The sequence below is a fragment of the Lactuca saligna genome, chromosome 9 (assembly GCF_052625555.1).
Source record: "Lactuca saligna cultivar CGN05327 chromosome 9, ASM5262555v1, whole genome shotgun sequence".
Lineage (NCBI taxonomy): Eukaryota > Viridiplantae > Streptophyta > Magnoliopsida > Asterales > Asteraceae > Lactuca > Lactuca saligna.
In genome coordinates this window covers 184260079-184274806 of record NC_136425.1, presented here as the reverse complement: position 1 = coordinate 184274806, position 14728 = coordinate 184260079, and positions in this window count along the sequence as shown.

Below are 14728 nucleotides of genomic sequence, written 5' to 3'. Positions count from 1 at the left end.
TTTGGGGGTGTGACAGTTTGGGTGCCATATTAGGGTGGAGTACGGCATGTGTTGATGGATGAGGACCACAAGTCCAGGTTCTCCATCCATCCGGGAGCGACAAAGATGTACAAAGATCTTTGCCCAAACTACTGATGGCCCTGCATGAAGCAGGATGTTGCTGGTTACGTAAAGAGGTGCCTGACCTACAGGAAAGTCAAGGTAGAGCACCAGAGACCTCATGGCAAGATGCAGCCTTTGGACATCCCCATATGGAAGTGGTAGGATATTACTATGGATTTTATCACTAAGCTTCCCAGGACCACGCGTAGGGTCGATTCGATATGCGTCATCATGGATCGTTTGACCAAGAGTGCCCATTTCATACCGATCTAGGAGAGCATCTTGGTCGATAAGTTGGCTGAGATTTATGTGTGAGAGGTAGTAGCACGTCAAGGATTGCCTGTCTCATTGGTGTCAGACTGAGATGTACGTTTCACTTCCATATTTTGGAAGCGGATTCATGACGAGATGGGTACTCGTCTCCATCTCAGCACCGGCTTCCATCCCCAAACGGATGGGCAGAGCGAGAGGACAAATCAGACTCTCGAGGACATGCTTCGAGCATGTGTGATAGATTTCGGTGGCAGTTGGGATATGTATCTTCCACTGGCGGAATTTTCGTATAACAACAGCTACCACTCCAATATAGACTGGACTCCCTTCGAGATGCTTTATGGGAGGAAGTGTAGGACCCCTATCTGCTGGGGCGAGGTCGGTCAGAGGATCATGGGGAGTATGGTGGTAGTACTCAAGATCACGGAGTGAATCCAACAGGTTTGGTGTAACAGCCCGGAATCTCAAGTATTGTTAAAATTATATTTTTGGGGTGTTTTAAGGGGGGACTCGGCGAGTTGGAGCCAGACTCGCCGAGTAGGATCGCAGACCTGGTCGCAGGTTCGCGACTGGACTCGACGAGTCCAGATAGGGACTCAGCGAGTCTGCGTTGTTTAGCGAAAACCCTAGCCGTTCAGGTTTGGGATGTATAAAGGGGACTTATTGGCCGTCATTGTTCGTTTTAGCCTTCTGAGAGGAACCCTAAACCGATTGTGTGCATTTGGAGCAAGACTAAAGGCCATTGGTGATTTTGAAGGAGTTGTTGTGCAAGGAAGAGAAGGGCTTGGCTAAAGGAACAGCAAGGGTGTCACATTCTGAGGATTGGGGACGCATAGAGTACATTATCCAGGTAAGAATTCGAGTATACTCTGCTATGGTGATGTATTTATAGGATTAGGGTTTATGGAACCTTTTTGTGGATGGATTGAATGTTACCCTAGTCCGCCAAACGATTGTAACCCCGTGTTGGGACCCTTGGAGGTCCAGAATATCCCATGTCTGTGCATTTCGGGAATTGGTGAAGGTTTTGGATTGAAATCCTTATGCCTTAGGTCAACATGTGAATTATAAGTCTTGGGGTGTAGCATGAGCACCGAAATGAGGACCTTACGTAATGGACCAGTCTAGGAAGGCCAGACCTATGAATGGTCGGAGCAGTTCAGACCTTAGGAAGCAGTTTGAGCGGCTGCATGGCATGGACTCGCCGAGTCAGATGAGCAGACTCGGCGAGTAGCTTGAAGAATAACTGGGACTCGTCGAGTTGTTCCTCAGACTCGGCGAGTGGAGTCGGGGTGACCCCGCGATTCTTCCAGGAGTAACTCGTCGAGTCATGGAGGATACTCGACGAGTAGAAGGGAAACCTTAGAGGATTGGAGGACGACTAGACTCGCCGAGTCGCCAGAGTACTCGCCGAGTCCGGTCGAGTTGACCGTGGACCGTTGACCAGAGTTGACCTATGTGTGATCTCTTAGGGTCAGTTAACTTGGAAGATAAAAGTGTTAATAAGAGATATATGATGTTATAGGGAGTTTGCAGCTCGGCGGATCAAGTACGAGTGATTTCAGGAGTTGCTAACCTTCAGTATCCACGAGGTGAGTCTTCTCACTATACTGTACCCGGAAGGGTTTGACTGTGTGACCAGAAGGTCAGATATGATATGTGATATACGTGTTATATGTGGTAAGATAAATGCTATACGTGCTATGTATGTTTATATGGGCCGGAAGGCAATATGTTATGGGCCGGAAGGCAATATGTTATGTGACCGGAAGGTCGGGTACGTTATGTAATATATGTGCTATATGTGGTAAGTTAATTGTTATGCGTGTTGTGTATGTTTATATGGGACAGAAGGCAATGTGTTATGGGCCGGAAGGCAATGTATTATGGGCCGGAAGGCAATACATTATGGGCCGGAAGGCGATTATCTCATGGGCCGGAAGGCGTTGTGTTGTGGACCGGAAGGTCAGGGCCTGGAAAGGCGTATATGCGTAAGTTGTATTTTGGGGAACTCACTAAGCTTCGTGCTTACAATGTTTGGTGTTATGTTGTTTTCAGGTTCTTTCAGTAACACGGGACGGCACCGGCTCGATTGTACACACCAGAGAAAGAGTTATATTTTGGAGGATCCTGGTTTTCTATTTAAGTAAAAATGAAACTATGTTTTGTAATTCAATTATGAATGAGATTTTAAACAAGTGTTTTAGTATTAAAATGATTATTTTATATGAAAATTTTGTCTTGAAATTTATGGTGTTACATTTGGAGCAGGCTCCAGACTGCTTAGAGCCAACAGAAGAGCTACGCTGATAAGCGTCGTTCGGATTCGGAGTTTCAGGTGGGTGACATGGTCCTCCTGAAGGTATTACCCTGGAAGGATTTTGTAACAGCCCGAAATCTCAAAGTATTGTTAAATCACATTTTATGGTGTCTTAAAGGGGGGACTCGGCGAGTTGGAGCCTGACTCGCCGAGTAGGATCGCAGATCTGGTCGCGGGTTCGCGACTAGACTCGACGAGTCCAGTATGGACTCGGCGAGTCGACGCCGTTCGGCGGAAAACCCTAGCCGTTCAGTTTGGGACGTATATAAGGGATCTTATGCCGTCATTGTTCGCCTTTTGGCCGACTGAGAAGGATCCTAAATCGGTTGTGGGCATCCAGAACAAGGATTGAAGATCATTGGTGATTTGAGGAAGTTATTATCCAAGAAGGAGAAGGTTTTGGCTAATGGGACAGCAAGGGAATCACGTTTTGAGGCTTGGGGACACTGAGAGTGCATGATTCAGGTAACCTTTCGGATTATTTTCTGTTATGTGAATGTGTGCATGGATTTAGGGTTTGTGAAACCCATTTAGAGATTAGATGGATTGTTGTGTTGTTATCCAACGTTTATAACCCTGTATTAGGACCCTTAGAGGTCCAGAAGGTCCCATGTTTGTATATTCGGGAAAATATGTATCTCAGGAAGCAGTTTGATCGACTGCATGGCGTGGACTCGCCGAGTCGGATGATCAGACTCGGCGAGTAGCTTGAAGATTCACTGGGACTCGCCGAGTTGTTCTTCAGACTCGGCGAGTGGAGTCGGGGTGGCCCCGCGATTCTTCCAGGAGTAACTCGTCGAGTCAAAGAGGATACTCGACGAGTAGAAGGGGAATCTTAGAGGAATGAAGGACGACCAGACTCGCCAAGTTGCCAGGGAACTCGCCGAGTCCAGTCGAGTTGACAGTGGACTGTTGACCAGAGTTGACCGGTGTGATTTCTTAGGGTCAGTTAACGTGGAAGATAGAAGTATTAATAAGAGATATATGATGTTACAGGGAGCTTGTAGCTCGGAGGATCAAGTGCAAGGGATTTCAGGAGTTGCTATCTTCCAGTGTCCGCGAGGTGAGTCTTCTCACTATACTGTACCCGGAAGGGTTTGACTGTGTGACCGGAAGGTCGGACGTGATATGTGTTATGCGTTCTATGTATGATTATATGGGCCGGAAGGCAAAACGTTATGTGATTGGAAGGTTGGATGTAGATTATGGTATATGTGCTATATGTGATAGGTCAAAGGTATTATGTGTTTGTGTATGTTTACGGGCCGGAAGGCGATATGCTATGGGCCGGAAGGCAATACGTTACATGACCGAAGGGTCGGATATGCTATGTGATATATATGTTATGTGTTATATATGTTATAAGTGTAAGTTTAATGGTTATATGTGTTGTGTCTGTTTATATGGGCCGGAAGGCAATATGTTATGGGCCGGAAGGCAATGTGCTATGGGCCGGAAGGCAACACGTTATGGGCCGGAAGGCGATTATCTCATGGGCCGGAAGGCATTGTGCAGCGGACCGGAAGGTCAAGGCCTGGAAAGGCGTATGTGCGTAAGGTGTATTTTGGGGAACTCACTAAGCTTCGTGCTTACAGTGTTTATGTTATGTTGTTTCAGGTTCTTCCAGTAACGCGGAATGGTAACGGTTCGATTGTACACACCAAAGAAAGAGTTGTATTTTGGAGGATCCTGGTTTTCTATTCAAATGAAAATGGAACTATGTTTTGTAATTCAAATATGAATAAGATTTTAAACCAGTGTTTTAATATTAAATTGATTATTTAAATGAAAATTTTGTCTTGAAAATCACGGTGTTACAATTGGTATCAGAGCCTTGGTTTGAGGGATTCGGACGCGCCTACGGGTAAATCTGGACTCAAACTGAGGAAGTAAGAAAAAGTTTTCAAATAAATAGTTTTCTAAAAGTGAATAAGAGTTCAAAGAGAAAGCAAGTAAGAGCAGTGTGTACAATCAGCCAGAGCCAAACGGTGATTTTCCAAAATACCCTTACTTTTGTGTTATGAAATATCTATAATGCACCTTATGAGATATTATTGCATGCTAGAGACAGGCTAGGTATTTCATATCTTAGGACTAGAGTGGCCTGATTTGTGATGCCTTAGCCTAGGGTTTGTCGTTATATGTGCGTTATGCTTTTGTGTGTATGTGATAAGTGAGGGTATCTAGTTAGAACGCACGAGGGGTAGAGCTGCAGAGTTCGGTGGTACTTCCGAGGATGAGCCGAGAGGGTGGAGCTATCACAGATAGAGAGTCCTATGTATTCTTCGATGCTCGAATGCTGCTTGCTTTGTGCTTTGTGGAACTCTCGATGATGGGAGACAGCTACTAAGTGAGTATGACGATATTCAGGAGGTAGATGGCTGGCATCATTTGGAGCTCTTCAGCAGCTGATAGCAAAGAAGTGGGAGGACAGCGGAAGGGACTAGGGAGTAAACCTAGCCAGATGAGTGTGCTGGTAGAGTAGAGGATTTCGCTGGGGAGCGAGCATGTGCGATGAGATGGGTGAAAGAGCAGGTTGATCAGCTACTTAGGAACTCTGGGATGGTCCGTGTAGAAAGTATGGGTAGATGTGGCAGGTAGTATGGGCCCGTACTACTGAAAGCAGAGGACCCATACTTGATACAGGGAGCATTCTGAAGGTCCTAAGGAACGGAACGAGGAGTGAAGTTATGGTTCGAGTACCATACATCGGAGCAGATTGCGGAGTGATGTTATGGTCCGGGCACCATACATCGGAACAGATTGAGATAGATGTTGTGGTCCGAGTGCTATACATTGGAGCAGATTGAGGAGTGATGCTATGGTTCAGGTACCGTACACCGAAGCAAATTGAGAAGGGATGTCATGGGATGAGTACCATGGTTCGTAGTGGATGATGCTGGTGACTATCTTGTTATCCGGTTATGATCGATGAGGTAGAGATCGGACGCTATGGGTTTTAGGCCAGTAGACCATGATTGAGGATGGGGAGGCGTTCCTTGAGGGGAAAGGCGAGTACCTATCAGAGTATTGTGGTAGGGAGTTAAAGGGAGAGGAAATTTCGGTCTGAGTCGAGAAATCAGTCGATAGAGGAGAGGTCACCTTCTAGGTGGGTAGTGCCATTTATGTTCGTGTGCAAGACACGAGAGGTCTGGTGTTTCAGTTTTGGATTTGGGAGTACACCCTGCAGGTAGTTATCGATAATGACTTCCCTCAGAGCATCAGGTAGCGGGTGTGCCGCGAGGCAGTGATTTACCGTGAGCAGACAGTCAGTTGGGACTGAGGTAGTCGAGAACCACACCACACCTAATTGAGAATAATAGGTTGTGTTATAGTGGTAGCAGTGAAGAGTTCAGTCGAGTTTTGCAGTGCAGAGAGTTTTCGTCTATGTTGAGAGTGAGTCCCTGTCCTTGGGACAAATCCGGCGTTGGATATGGGTTGATGAGTTGAGGTAAGAGGAACGATGATTTTGCGGTGCAGTCTACGAGCCAGAGATGTTATCGAGCAGTGCAGGTGCTTAGTATTAGATTGGTATGGGATTTGGAACGATTAGAGGCAGTCGTGATGAGAAGTTCTTGGAGAGTTAACCAGAGGTTCAGAGTATAGAGGGTTGATTGACTTCATAAGGGGAGGGACTATCAGGCGTTGCATAGCACTTTCCTGGAGCAGGTACGATTTCGCTGGTGAAAGATAGTCGTGGGTTGATTGTATGCTAATCAGTTATGGTTCAAACCCTAAGTGGGGGAGAACCGGGTGCAGTACGTAGAAAACAAAGAATTGTCAAGAGTAGTTATAAGTGGAGTATAGAGATATGCAGTAAGAAATCATGAGACCAGAGGTGTCGATGATCGAGTAAAGGGGTCAGAGTGAGTTAATGCGGGAAGTACTTGAAGAGGAGAACGAACGTATTCATGACATGTGATTAGTGTTGTTGCAAGAAGATAGAGAATGATTGGGCAGCCAACTTCCGGAGTCGGTATGCGTATCCTTGTTTGGATTTTGTGTGTCGGGAAAAAGGGATCTGGAGAATTATCAGCGTATTCCATACGTCAGCGTTATCTCGCATTCCAATCGAGAAATTAGATGCACCAAGGTTGTAAGACGGGGAAAATATAGATTTAATTATGGGGTTCAGGAGGAATGTATTTTGTGTCTACATGATGTTTGGGGCAGGAGATCAGTGGTGGTGGTAGTATTCTGGGATATTCTGGTATGATAACCTTATTTTGGAGTTATTCGAGAATCCTGAATTGAATCGACGTGTGGCATATCAAGTATCTGCGGATTTAGTGGGAGTCTTCGAGTATGGGCATTCAGGGAAATTATTTGAGAGGGTGGAATTTCGCAAGATGGGCGTTTGTTATGTTGATTGTCTCCATAGTCCGTGGTGGATATTCTAGTCGCAGTACTCACTAATCAGAAGTTGTTGTGATACTGCATGGAGTCGCAGTCCTCACTAGATGGCAAGAGAAATTCTTTCGAGCAGTGTATGAGATGGAAGAGTTTTGAGTTTGGGTAGCCTTGGTATTGAGTCTTTGGGGCTTGGACGTTGAGTTGGGGGCGAGACGGAGGTCTCCGTCTCTGTCGGGAGATGCAGGGAGATACGCAAGGATTATGCGCAGCAGGAACCAGAGATTTGAGTCGGGACGACCCTCGGTGGGATTATATTTTCTCGCATGAAGAAAAGAGGATTTTGTGACTTGCGTGTCACTGGGTCAGGATAGTGGTCACGAGGAGAAAGTTAGTGGGATATTTGGATCATGATATGGGTGACCGTTGGGGGCTCAGATGTGGAGCCAAAAGCTAATCTGGTACTCAGTCTTGAAGAGGAATGTGGGAAATGAGCTTATCATGATGACATGTGAGGACACTTTAGAGAGAGTAAACGATCCAGACGCTCGAAAATATGCTTCGGGCATGTGCACCAGATTGTGGAGGAAGCCGCGGTATGTATTGGTCCTTGGTTGAGTTGTCCCGTATCAACAGCCATCATTAGTGCATTAGTATGCCGCCCTTTGAGTTGTTGCATGGAAGGTGATGTCGGAACCTCGTTCGTTGAGGAAAGGTAATGCATGGACCCGAGAGTCCTTGCGAGCAGATCCAGTGCATGTGTGATACAGGGAGTAGTGGCAAGGTTGTCAAGCGGATTTCACTAAGTGAGGGAAGGGAAAGGTATGTTGGGGCTAATGCAGCCAGGGTAGGTGTTTGCAAGAAGAGAACTCGTGAGAGTTGCTCTGAGAGTGAGCATGGGTCTTGCAGTCGTTCCGAAATGGATAGAGTGGGCTTTGGTATCAGGGATCCGGTGATTCATGGTTTCCTAACCCTTGTGGGTCGAGTGATCGTTGAGATTTGGAGCAGAGTGCACCTTGGGTAATTCCCGGTTACCGAGAGTGATGAGCAGTTCAGAGATCGTGATTTAGTCGACAGAGCAGATTCAGCAGGTTAAACAGAGGTTAGGGATCGTCTTGAGTTGACGGGAAAGTTATGCAGACAGACGCCGTTACGAGCATGTGTTTCAGGTCGGCGACTTCGTACTTCTGACGGGGTGATTCGATTCAGGAAGAGGGGCAAGTTGGGGTCCCGATATGTTGGACCTTTTCGTGAAGGTGCGAAGGTAGGAAGGGTGGCCTACCGTTTGGAGCTGCCAACGGAGTTGGGATGGATCCATGACACTTTTTATGTGTCGGAATTGGAAAGGTGTAGAGCCGATGAGTCAGCGGTGGTTCCACTAGAGAATAATTAGGTGGATGCGAGCATGTGTTACGCTGGGAGACCAGTGGCCGTCAGGCATCGGAAGATCAAGGTTCTGAGGAACAAGGGGGTACCTCTGGTATTGGTTCAGTGGCAGCCTCGGAAGAGATCGGTAGTGACTAGGGAAGCCGGAACGTGAGATACGGGAGCAACATCCGGAACTATTTTCAGAGTGAGACTTCGAGGGCGAAATCTGATTCTAGTGGGGGAGAATTGTAACAGCCCGAAATCTCAAAGTATTGTTAAATCACATTTTAGGGTGTCTTAAAGGGGGGACTCGGCGAGTTGGAGCCTGACTCGCCGAGTAGGATCGCAGATCTGGTCGCGGGTTCGCGACTGGACTCGACGAGTCCAGTATGGACTCGGCGAGTCGATGTTGTTCGGCGGAAAACCCTAGCCGTTCAGTTTGGGACGTATATAAGGGATCTTATGCCGTCATTGTTCGCCTTTTGGCCGACTGAGAAGGATCCTAAATCGGTTGTGGGCATCCAGAACAAGGATTGAAGATCATTGGTGATTTGAGGAAGTTATTGTCCAAGAAGGAGAAGGTTTTGGCTAATGGGACAGCAAGGGAATCACGTTTTGAGGCTTGGGGACACTGAGAGTGCATGATTCAGGTAACCTTTCGGATTATTTTCTGTTATGTGAATGTGTGCATGGATTTAGGGTTTGTGAAACCCATTTAGAGATTAGATGGATTGTTGTGTTGTTATCCAACGTTTATAACCCTGTATTAGGACCCTTAGAGGTCCAGAAGGTCCCATGTTTGTATATTCGGGAAAATATGTATCTCAGGAAGCAGTTTGATCGACTGCATGGCGTGGACTCGCCGAGTCGGATGATCAGACTCGGCGAGTAGCTTGAAGATTCACTGGGACTCGCCGAGTTGTTCTTCAGACTCGGCGAGTGGAGTCGGGGTGGCCCCGCGATTCTTCCAGGAGTAACTCGTCGAGTCAAAGAGGATACTCAACGAGTAGAAGGGGAATCTTAGAGGAATGAAGGACGACCAGACTCGCCGAGTCGCCAGGGAACTCGCCGAGTCCAGTCGAGTTGACAGTGGACTGTTGACCAGAGTTGACCGGTGTGATTTCTTAGGGTCAGTTAACGTGGAAGATAGAAGTATTAATAAGAGATATATGATGTTACCGGGAGCTTGTAGCTCGGAGGATCAAGTGCAAGGGATTTCAGGAGTTGCTATCTTTCAGTGTCCGCGAGGTGAGTCTTCTCACTATACTGTACCCGGAAGGGTTTGACTGTGTGACCGGAAGGTCGGACGTGATATGTGTTATGCGTTCTATGTATGATTATATGGGCCGGAAGGCAAAACGTTATGTGATTGGAAGGTTGGATGTAGATTATGGTATATGTGCTATATGTGATAGGTCAAAGGTATTATGTGTTTGTGTATGTTTACGGGCCGGAAGGCGATATGCTATGGGCCGGAAGGCAATACGTTACATGACCGAAGCGTCGGATATGCTATGTGATATATATGTTATGTGTTATATATGTTATAAGTGTAAGGTTAATGGTTATATGTGCTGTGTCTGTTTATATGGGCCGGAAGGCAATATGTTATGGGCCGGAAGGCAATGTGCTATGGGCCGGAAGGCAACACGTTATGGGCCGGAAGGCGATTATCTCATGGGCCGGAAGGCATTGTGCAGCGGACCGGAAGGTCAGGGCCTGGAAAGGCGTATGTGCGTAAGTTGTATTTTGGGGAACTCACTAAGCTTCATGCTTAGAGTGTTTATGTTATGTTGTTTCAGGTTCTTCCAGTAACGCGGAATGGCAACGGTTCGATTGTACACACCGAAGAAAGAGTTGTATTTTGGAGGATCCTGGTTTTCTATTCAAATGAAAATGGAACTATGTTTTGTAATTCAAATATGAATAAGATTTTAAACCAGTGTTTTAATATTAAATTGATTATTTAAATGAAAATTTTGTCTTGAAAATCACGGTGTTACAGATTTCATTAGGTTTCGGAAGTGGGGAAAGTTGGGCCCCATATTCATTGGTCCGTTTAGGGTTTTGGCCCAGGTGGGTCATGTTGCCTACCGGTTAGACCTCCCAGTAGAGCTCAGTCAGATTCACGGCACATTCCATGTTTCCCAGTTGCAAAAAGTACTTGGTGGAAGATGCAGAAGTGGTACCCCATGGAGGATATTCAGGTTGATGGCAGCCTGAATTACATAGAGAAACCAGTGGCAGTTTTAGATCGCAAGGTGAAGGAGCTGAGGAAAAAACGGGTTGAGCTAGTGAAGGTGTAGTGGCAGCACCGTAAGGGTTCAGAGTGGACGTGGGAGCCAGAAGAGGAGATGAGGGAGCACTACCCAAAGTTTTTTCAGATTCAATAAACTTCAAGGACGAAGTCTAAGACAAGTGGGGGAGAGTTGTAATGCCCCATTCCCGATACGCTTTTGAGTTGTGAAAAGTTCGTTCTATAAAAGCTACTCGATGAGTAGAAGCCCTAATTCGTCGAGTAGATGCCAGATTTAGACGCGGGCCTTAAGTGATCTACTCGGCAAGTCGAAGTCTTGACTTGACGAGTAGGCCAGTCATGGGCAATCCCTAACCTTTAGGTTTTGCGCTCTATTTAAGCATCATTATGGGTCTCCACCCTAGCCCTCATCACCTCCACAGCTCACTCTCAAAATCCTACTTAGTCTTGTGTAATATTGAGCAAGTTCATGCCATTTTTGTGATCTTAAACTTGAAGAACGAAGCAAAAGCTTGGAGTTTGAGAAGGAATGTTAGAGATCCATAGATAAGGGCTCAATGATATCTTCTTAAAGGTATAAAGCTCATACCTTGGCTGTTATTCATTTAGGTCTCCTTCCTAGCTTGATTGTTGTGATCTTTGGGGCATTTCTAATCTGTTTTGAGTTTTAGAGTGTAACGTAGAGTAAGGGCTTCAGATCTGGAACCTTGGAGGGTTCTCATGGAATAAAGGTTCCATCTTTATGGCCATGAGAGCCCCATACATCTTGTAGACCTCATTTTTGGGTCTTTGAGCTAAAAGACCCATGCATGGATGTAAAGTTCATGACTTTACGTGTTATATCGGCCTTAGGAGGTCAAATCTATCCTTTGGATGAGATGAGCTCAACAAAAATTGATTTTATGGACATGGAATTTAGGCGACTTGTTGGGTATTGGTTCCCCAACCTTTTATGTTTCTAAGGAATTTGTTTGAGCCTAGAAGGGGGACTAATCAAGACGTACATGATTATAGACCTAGAAATCATGGGAATCGGCGAGTCTATGAGCAGACTCGACAAGTCCAAGGAAATCTCCCAACCCATGAAGACGGACTCGACAAGTTGTTCATATAACTCGGCGAGTCATAGACTGGACACATTCATATGATGAAGATGAACTCAGTGAGTCAGTTGAAGATAGTCCTAATGTTATGGTTGAAGGAGAACTCGTCGAGTTCTTGCTAGACTCGACAAGTAGAGTCGGGGATTAGATCATATTTAAAGGATATGGACTCGACGAGTTAGCGGACCAACTCACCAAGTCAAGTTAACTAGAGGTTGACTTTGACCAGGATGATGATTTTGGCCAGGTGTAAAATGGTCATTTTACCCTAAGAATAGTTATCAGATTTTGACTAAGTGTGCTTATGGAATTTATAGTTGGAGAATCATCAGAGCAGCAGACAGAGATTCGTCACTCAGAGTTATAACAGTCAGTCACACAAGGTGAGTTTTCCTTTAGTAGGAACGAGTCTAAGGCCCCAATTTCGGCCCGTTTAAGTAGTATCGTATGTCGGGGTAAACCCGATGTCGGGGATAGCTGATGCAGTTTATATGTTTTCAGACATTGGTCTGATGTTAGGGCGGTCCCGAGAAGTAGATATGTATGTCTGATGTCTTTGTGATTCATGCATGTTATTTTTTGTGTGTTATGTGTTCTGGGCTTGGGCCCAATGTCGGGGTAAGCCCGACGTATGCTAGCTTATAGGTTGTATGTGGTATGTTCCGGGCTTCGGTCCGATGTCGGGGCAAGCCCGATCCAGATTATGTGTTTATGTTACATGTGATGTTATATGCTATGCTATGTAAGTTTCAGGGTGAGCCCGAAGCCTGATTCGGTCGGATGTCGGGGTGAGCCCGATGCCGGCCAGGAGTCCAATGATGGGTAAGCCGATGTCGGGATTCATCTCGATGCAATTGGGAGTAGTCCCAGAGTTATGTGATTGATATATGTTATGTGTACGGTGTGTGGTAGTTTGGGGGAGCTCACCAAGCTTCGGGCTTACGATTTTCATTTTTCGTTTCAGGTGCTTCAGCTAGCAAAGCGAAGGGATCGAGTTGATTATATGGCACACACCACAACCTTTGGTCTGGGAGATTACTCTAATGTTTTTATCATATGTTTGATTACATTATTTTACATGGTGTTTTGTGATATACGATACATGATTTATGGTTTATATACTATGGTGATGAGGTTTATGTTTGATATTGATTTTAAAAGTAAAAAAAAATTTGGACCCTATTGATGAGATGTTTCATTAGTTGTCTAAGCTCATAACTATAATTGGTATAAACTTGAATTGATAGTAGCATAGTCCTTTTGGGTTACCTTCAAACCTAGCAATTGAATATGATAACTGTTAGACGGAGAAGAATGATTTGTTAATTTATTACTTGGTTAAAAAATTAATTAGAAATCAAAACAAAATATTTATTAATGTAGTATGGAAATAATATATTAATTAGAAATCATAAGGTTTAATTAATATTTAATCTAAAATTAATTTGAAATAAATTTTGGGATTAAAGGAATTAATTGAAATTGTAGGGACTAAAGGTAGCAATGTTTGATAGTTGAGCATTGGGCATTCTAGAACCTTCCTAAAGGGTGAACGAATTCTAGGGTGTTCCTAGGGTTTCCTTAGGCTCTAAGGGTGACATGGATGCCTTAGGGAGGAAGTTAATGGATTAGGGTTATCTTGCATACACCTGGCTTATCCAATACCTTCCTAACAGCTATATAAACCCTCCACCATAATGAATTTTGGCTATGCACTCTTAGAAAAGGGTTAGAGCCAAAATTCTCCTCCCCTTCTCTCTCTTTCTCTCTCTCTCTCTCTATGTATGTATATGTATATATATATATAGTAATACTTGGTTTCTTGAGTTTTTTTGTGAGCCATTAGAGGTGCGACACTTATGGCACTTGCTACCAAAGGTCTTCAAGCAAGGATTGAATATTATTTACAATAAGTATCTTAAAGGTATGTAACTAAACCCTAATTGTAACGCCTTGTTTCTGGTATGATTTTATTTCAAGATATTGCATTTTTCTTGGAGAACTCATCGAGTTTGCATCCCCAACTCGACGTGTTAAAGTTGTTTTGGCCGCGTAATTTTATGAACGTACTCAGCGAGTTGGATGCCTTAACTCGACGAGTTGGCGGCAAGGGAAGAAACCCTAATTTCAGGGTTTTGCACCCTATTTAAACACTTTAAGTCACGAGTGTTGGCCTCATTTCCAGCCTCCATAATGCCTTAGCCTAATCTCGAAACCTTAGAGCCTCCTTGAGTATTGTGAGCCTATTGTGAGTGCTTTTTGGTGTGTTTGAAGCTCATTAAGGAAGAGAGCTTGGTGCAAGGTGGTAAATCAAGGAGAATTCTGATCTCGATTCCTTGCTCCATTTTCAACAGATTTTGGGTTTAAAGTCCTAACCTTGCTTAATATTCCTTTAGATCTCCTTTTGGGGCTATTTTGCATGATTTATCCAAGTTTGAGTGAGTAATGGAGTGTAGGTCGCCCCTAAGGGGTTATTCTTTCAGATCCATAATCTTCATGAGCTCTTTTGGCATGAAGGTGCCAACTTTATGGTCTTAAGAGCTCTATGCATCCATTAAGTCCTTATTATAGCTTCTTTTTCCTGGCCATGCATGAGAGTAAAGTTGGAAACTTTACGTGTCTTTGTAGCCTTTAAGGACCAGATCTGTATTTTTCGGGCTTGTCTTGATGAATAAGTCTTTATTGTTTAAGCCTTAACCTTTTAAGCTTAGGTTTTGGGTTCTAAACCCATTATGATGTTTCTTAAGGGTAAATTCGCAAGCTTTACCCTTCTAGACGTTATTTCTGTTAAAATTTGAGTGGTGAACCTTTTAGTTTCAAGAATCATAACTTAATATATTAACAGGTGTGCTTCCTGAAGAACTCGGCGAGTTCACAAGTGAACTCAGCGAGTTGCATCGATTTGACCCGATTCTTCTGACTAAATGGGAAACTTGGCGAGTTCATGGGTGAACT